Source organism: Gossypium raimondii, chromosome 1, assembly GCF_025698545.1.
Source record: "Gossypium raimondii isolate GPD5lz chromosome 1, ASM2569854v1, whole genome shotgun sequence".
In the NCBI taxonomy this organism is placed as follows: domain Eukaryota; kingdom Viridiplantae; phylum Streptophyta; class Magnoliopsida; order Malvales; family Malvaceae; genus Gossypium; species Gossypium raimondii.
The window spans coordinates 22,755,710-22,761,138 of NC_068565.1; the positions used below are offsets into that span (position 1 = coordinate 22,755,710).

At 32.2% G+C, this 5,429-nt stretch overlaps 1 long non-coding RNA gene across 1 annotated transcript; it reads left to right on the forward strand.

The window, feature by feature from the left end:
* The first annotated feature begins 1,522 nt into the window (after nt 1-1,522).
* On the forward strand, nt 1,523-3,089 carry LOC105785433 (uncharacterized). Its single transcript, XR_008197120.1, has 2 exons — nt 1,523-1,808; nt 2,707-3,089. It is a non-coding gene; the product is annotated as an uncharacterized LOC105785433 (long non-coding RNA).
* The last annotated feature ends 2,340 nt before the right edge of the window (nt 3,090-5,429 follow it).

The window sequence follows — 5,429 nt, forward strand, 5'->3', positions numbered from 1 at the left end:
ACAATTAACACAATTCAGATGGAAGTTATTACTATCAACGTGTTTCTACTACAAAACTAAGAGTTAACATCCATGGACTTGATCAGTACGACATCGATGGGTTGGAACAACCTTCGTCAATTAGAATTGTATATACTTTTTGCTAGCATTCAAAAGGGGTTTTATTTATTTATTCTTAAAGCTTGGAACAAATCATGATGAATCAAAACTTGACATAAATAAATTAATTAGATTCTTTTAAGTGACATGAACAAAACATTTCCTATTCAAATTACAAAACATGATTACTTAAAGATCCTAAAGGCACAATTCACTAAACTTATCGGAGTTGTTAAATATAAAGTAGAAAAAGGAATACAATATAATTTTTTGCAATTCAAGTGTCATTTGGCATCACTCAAGGTTTAACTAGGGTCATTGCGGTTCAAGCGAGAAATATAAAAATTTTGAAATATGTTGAACTATAATTCGAAATTTTCCTTCCGTGGGCCTGACCAGTACAACATTGAGAGGTCAAAACAACCATTATCAATTAGAATTATATATATATTCTTCACTGACTTTATTTGAAATGAATTTTTGACTTATTTTAAAGCTTAGAATAAATCATGATGAATCAAAATGTGACATAGAGACAATAATTAGATTCTCTTAAGTGTCATTAACAACACGTTCTCCCGTCAAATTACAAAACGTGGTTGCTTCAAGATCTCAAAGGCACGATTCACAAAACCTATTGACACTACAACAAATTGGACCTTTAGTGGCGGATACTAGGCGTTTACAAGAGAAACACTATTAAGTCAAACCTTTAACGGTGTTTAGACACAAAACGTCGTTAAAATGACACCTTTAGCGGCATTTATGGATAAAAATGCCTTGACAACTTAAAAATTAGTGCATCGTGAATTAGTTTTGGCGATATAAATTTTGAACATTTACTACAGGAATTGTCGGTATAATCTATAACTTTTAGAGGCATTTATTGTGCAAACGCTCCTAAATAGATAATTCTTATAAAAAAATTTATTTGTTCTCACATAGATTTGTTGGCGTCCGCAATATGCTAGGTTAATGTGATACAAAGTACATATTATAATTTTAGTTATAATTATGAAAAGTATAATTATTATTTTAAAATTATATAATTAGAAGAAATGATATTAATTTAGAAGAAATTTATGTGAACAATAATATTAATTTAAAAGTTTTATTTTATAAAAATAAAGATAAAATCATAAATTACATTAAAAATTAAATTAATATTTCAATAAATAATTTTCAAAAATATTAAATTACTTTATATATTATATTTCCATAGTAATTTTATTTCTTCCCATCGTACTTATAATATTTATGTTTTGAAATTAGTTTCTGTATTTAAACTAAAATATAAAAAGCAAATAAAATTTGTTTTATAATAAAAATATAAAATTTAATGTTCAATCTTATATATATTTATATTTTTTCAAAAAAATAATTTAAGCATACGAGGCATATTTAATAACGATTTTGCGGCGTTTTCTGTATAGATGCTGCAAATGTTTTATCTTTAACGGCGTTTGCTGATGGAAATGCCGCGGTTTATTAACTTTTAACCTGTCCATTAACCCCGCTCAACTTTTAGCAGAAATCCCTAACTCCCTTCTTCCAATCTGCCCTCTGACAACTTCGTGTTCTGTTCGTCAGCCTCTCCCTCCGTCGACCGCTCCCTCTGTCGACGTTTCCTTCCGTCGAACGCTCCCTCCATTGCTCACTCCATGGATTGGTGTGTTCAGTCGATTAATCAGTCGCTGTCATCTCCACTGGTAAGTGATGATCCTTTCAAACTCCTGATTTGAAGTCTTCATGTGTGCCTTCTCTCATAAAAGAATAAAAGAAACTTTCAAGTGACTACTCGGATCAACTCAAAACAAAAGCCCTACTCCGTCCCAAGAAAGATCGGATAGGTTTTTTCTTGAACACCTCATATATTTCCAATTTGCAGGCCTATTTATACTCTTTCATGGGAAATAATTTTATAAAACCCCTCTATATTCTTCACTCACATCCATGTCTTTGAATTTCTAGCTTTTCTTAACTAATCGCACTTCTTTATGAAATCTCTACATTTATTTTTGTGGGTAAAAGCATTGCATATATGGATATGTAGTTAAAAGAGCTTCATCTATTTTAACAAACAAGTAATTTTTGCTATTATGGCCCCAGCTGATGTGTTGTTGAAGGATTTGGGTTTTGTTTTATATGCCCTTTTCCCTAAGGAGTTTAAGGAGTTCAATCTGCCCACTGTCTTTCTCAAATTTTCTTATGGCAATTGCTTTTCTTCAATGAACTCTGAATTTTTAGGGGAATTTCAAATTGGTGATGATATAAAACCATTGGATCCTCAAAGTGTAGTCAGTGTTGTTCGAGGCTAATAAGTTGCATTTTCGTCCTATTTTTCTTGGAAAAGGTGGTTTAATCCAGACTTCATCTTTTTCTCACTTAGATATGCGTGCCCATCAACACACGTGCAGAGTAAATATTTTCTGTTATGTTTTGAAGTCTTGGCATGTGAAAAATTGGTAAATATAATTTTGAGTTTATGGAGATTTGAGGAGAAATTGTCATTCATTCAGTTCCATTGAAGTGTCTTTATAAAATGGTTAATAGTTTTCGTATATTACTATGATTTGTGAAAGCTATTGCTGAGAGGACTTTGTATAGTTTCAGGAGGATTGACGGCATCCACGTTCTTCAGAGCATGTTTCTCATATGGAGAAGATCCAAGCCAAGACAAATAAGGTAAATCTCCACAACCCATTATAGTTTAGAAAGTCATGACCATGTTGAAGCGTTTTGAGTTCCTTAAATTTCAATGTCGTGCATTTTTGCATAGTAATGAAATACATGCCTTGGTAGTGTTTGGGTCTTGTGCGTACCAAATAGTATATACTTGGCAGAAAAAGCCATGTGTAAAGGTAACAAATGGGTTATATCATTATATCTTAAAATTTTAGGGAAGAGTGAATGATTAATATTTGATTGATTGAAGAAGAAATTAACGTAAAAGTGATTGAATGAAGTACAAAGTATGCTATTGCCTTCAATTCCTTTCATGAAACTGTTGTTGGATGATGAAACTATGAGCAACTAGATGTGACTGCTTTGCCCAGTTTTTGAAGTGAGACTGTAAGATGCTTATCCATCTAAGATTGTCTGAGTAGAAAGTTTAACATTTGGGAGAACAAAAATGTCTAATTTACTCTTTTAACTGTGGATGTTACCATTACTTAACAAACCATCCCTTAACCGATTGAAAAAAGGCTAACAGCGAGTTTGGTTCACCTGAATAGGAATCCTATTCAGGCCTCATTCTATGCTTTGCAGTGAAGCAAATGTTTGGTTGGAATGAATCTCATTCCAAGGAATGAGCTATTCCTCCCTTATTACATGCAAGGCTGTAATAGCTATTCTTTAATGGACCATAAGGATGGTTATTATGGGTGTCACCAAATAATAAAAGAAAAGTTATGCACAATTTTATCCCCACTTAAAATAGCGAACAAACCCAACATAAAATCATGGAGGAAATTAGAAATAAAAGAAGGGGCAACCGAAAATAGCAATGCCAGAGCACAACTTGTCGGAAAAATTAAAAAAAAAAAACTTAACAAGCCATTTCGAGTCCTTAAAAAAGCCCAACTGCAGAATCCATATTTATGTTGTCGATGTTTTGACTTCTTTCCAAGCCGAGTCAACAGGCCTAAACTCTTTCTTTCCTAAGGCAGGAAGGAAAGTCTTGATCAAATGGGCAAGGCAGGATATCAGCAGTTCCATTGCCAGTTGGAGTTTTAGTGGAAATTACTCTTTCTTACCTTACGAAATCAGCTTTCAATCCAGCAGGAATAGCAGGTTACAGGGCAATCTCTCCTGTGAGCAAACAAAGAAGACCATAAAATCAGCATCTTCCTCAAACACAAACATGCAATCATCTAAAAACGGTCGATTATCTCCAGTAGAGACATAAAAGTGAAAAGTTGGGATTTTTATTTGTTTTTTCTCTTTAAAATTAGATTTGCTATTTTAGAGGTTGATTTAGGAGAAATTAATTAGAGTATCAAAGAGAGAAGATGAAGGTCTATTTCTGATAGTTTTTGGAAAGTGAAAGAAGTTGGTCGGCGACAACAAATAATGATGAACTCGTCGGAAAATTGATCGGAAAACTAGGTTTGTAAAAGTTTCTGAAAAGAGAGAAGAAAAAGATGTGGAAAGGGATAAGAACAAAGTAAAAAAAAAAAAAAAAATGCAAATAAGCGGATGGTTGGTGGAAAAAAGAAGAAGAGGGAAATGGTAAAAGATAATGAAGATAATGGCTTTCTCAAAGTTCTTTTGTTTTATAATTTATTAGTAATATTATATATTGTTATTTTTATTAATTCATATTTTAATAATAATTATATTAAAATGTTATTAAATTATATATTATTATTTTATTAAATTATATTTAATAATAATTGTAATCACTTAATTTTGTTCGGTTCGGGTTTCGTGTTTTAATTTTTCCAAATCGCAGGTTTGGGTTGGTCTCATATGAGCCCAATGATTGGGCCTATTATGATTAGATAATTGGGCTTTAGCCTATTAATGTTTTGGTTTTTTATGATATTTTAAATAATAATAATAGAATAAAAAAATAAAAAAAATTTAAAATTTAAAATTTACATTTTGACTTCTTAATTTTTCTAAATTTATATTTTGACCCTTTAATTTTCTTAATATTACATTTTGACCTCTAAACTTTTCTAAAATTACATTTGGAACTTTAACTTTTTTAAAATTATATTTTGACCTTAAATTTTCCTAAAATTACTCTCTGACCTTAAAAGTTTTACACCCTTTGCAATCTAGTCCTTCTAGCACAAAATCCCCAGTCGCTAGACGCGATTTGTGCGCTTGCCCTCTACGATTTTCTGCGGCTGGCCTAGGGTGGTAGCCCTCCTCCCATGCTACCTGCTCCATGAAAAAAATCAACAATAAAAGAGGGCTCCTTCCCAAAATCGACAGAGAGAAAAAAGTAAAAGAAATAAAAAAAGCCCAAAAAAATCGAAAACAAAATACATAAAAAAACAACCTCAAATTCGATCATTTCCCTTATCGCCATCGCAATCATCGCACCACCATCATTTAAAATCTAAACAAACCAAGCCAAGCAAGAAAAGAAAAAAAGGAAAAAGGGGCTTTCAAAAAAAGAAAAGAGAAGAGAAAAGAGAAAAATGGAATGAGAGGGGAAGAAAGAAGAGGAAGAGAGAAACAAGGGCATCGGCAGCCGTCACACCACTGGGCGGAGGGAGCATAGGGAGCAGCCAAAGGGGCTAGGGCCGAGAGAAAGAAAAAAAAGAAAGGAAAAAAGAAAAAAATAGAAAAAATAAAAAATATAACAGCCGGGT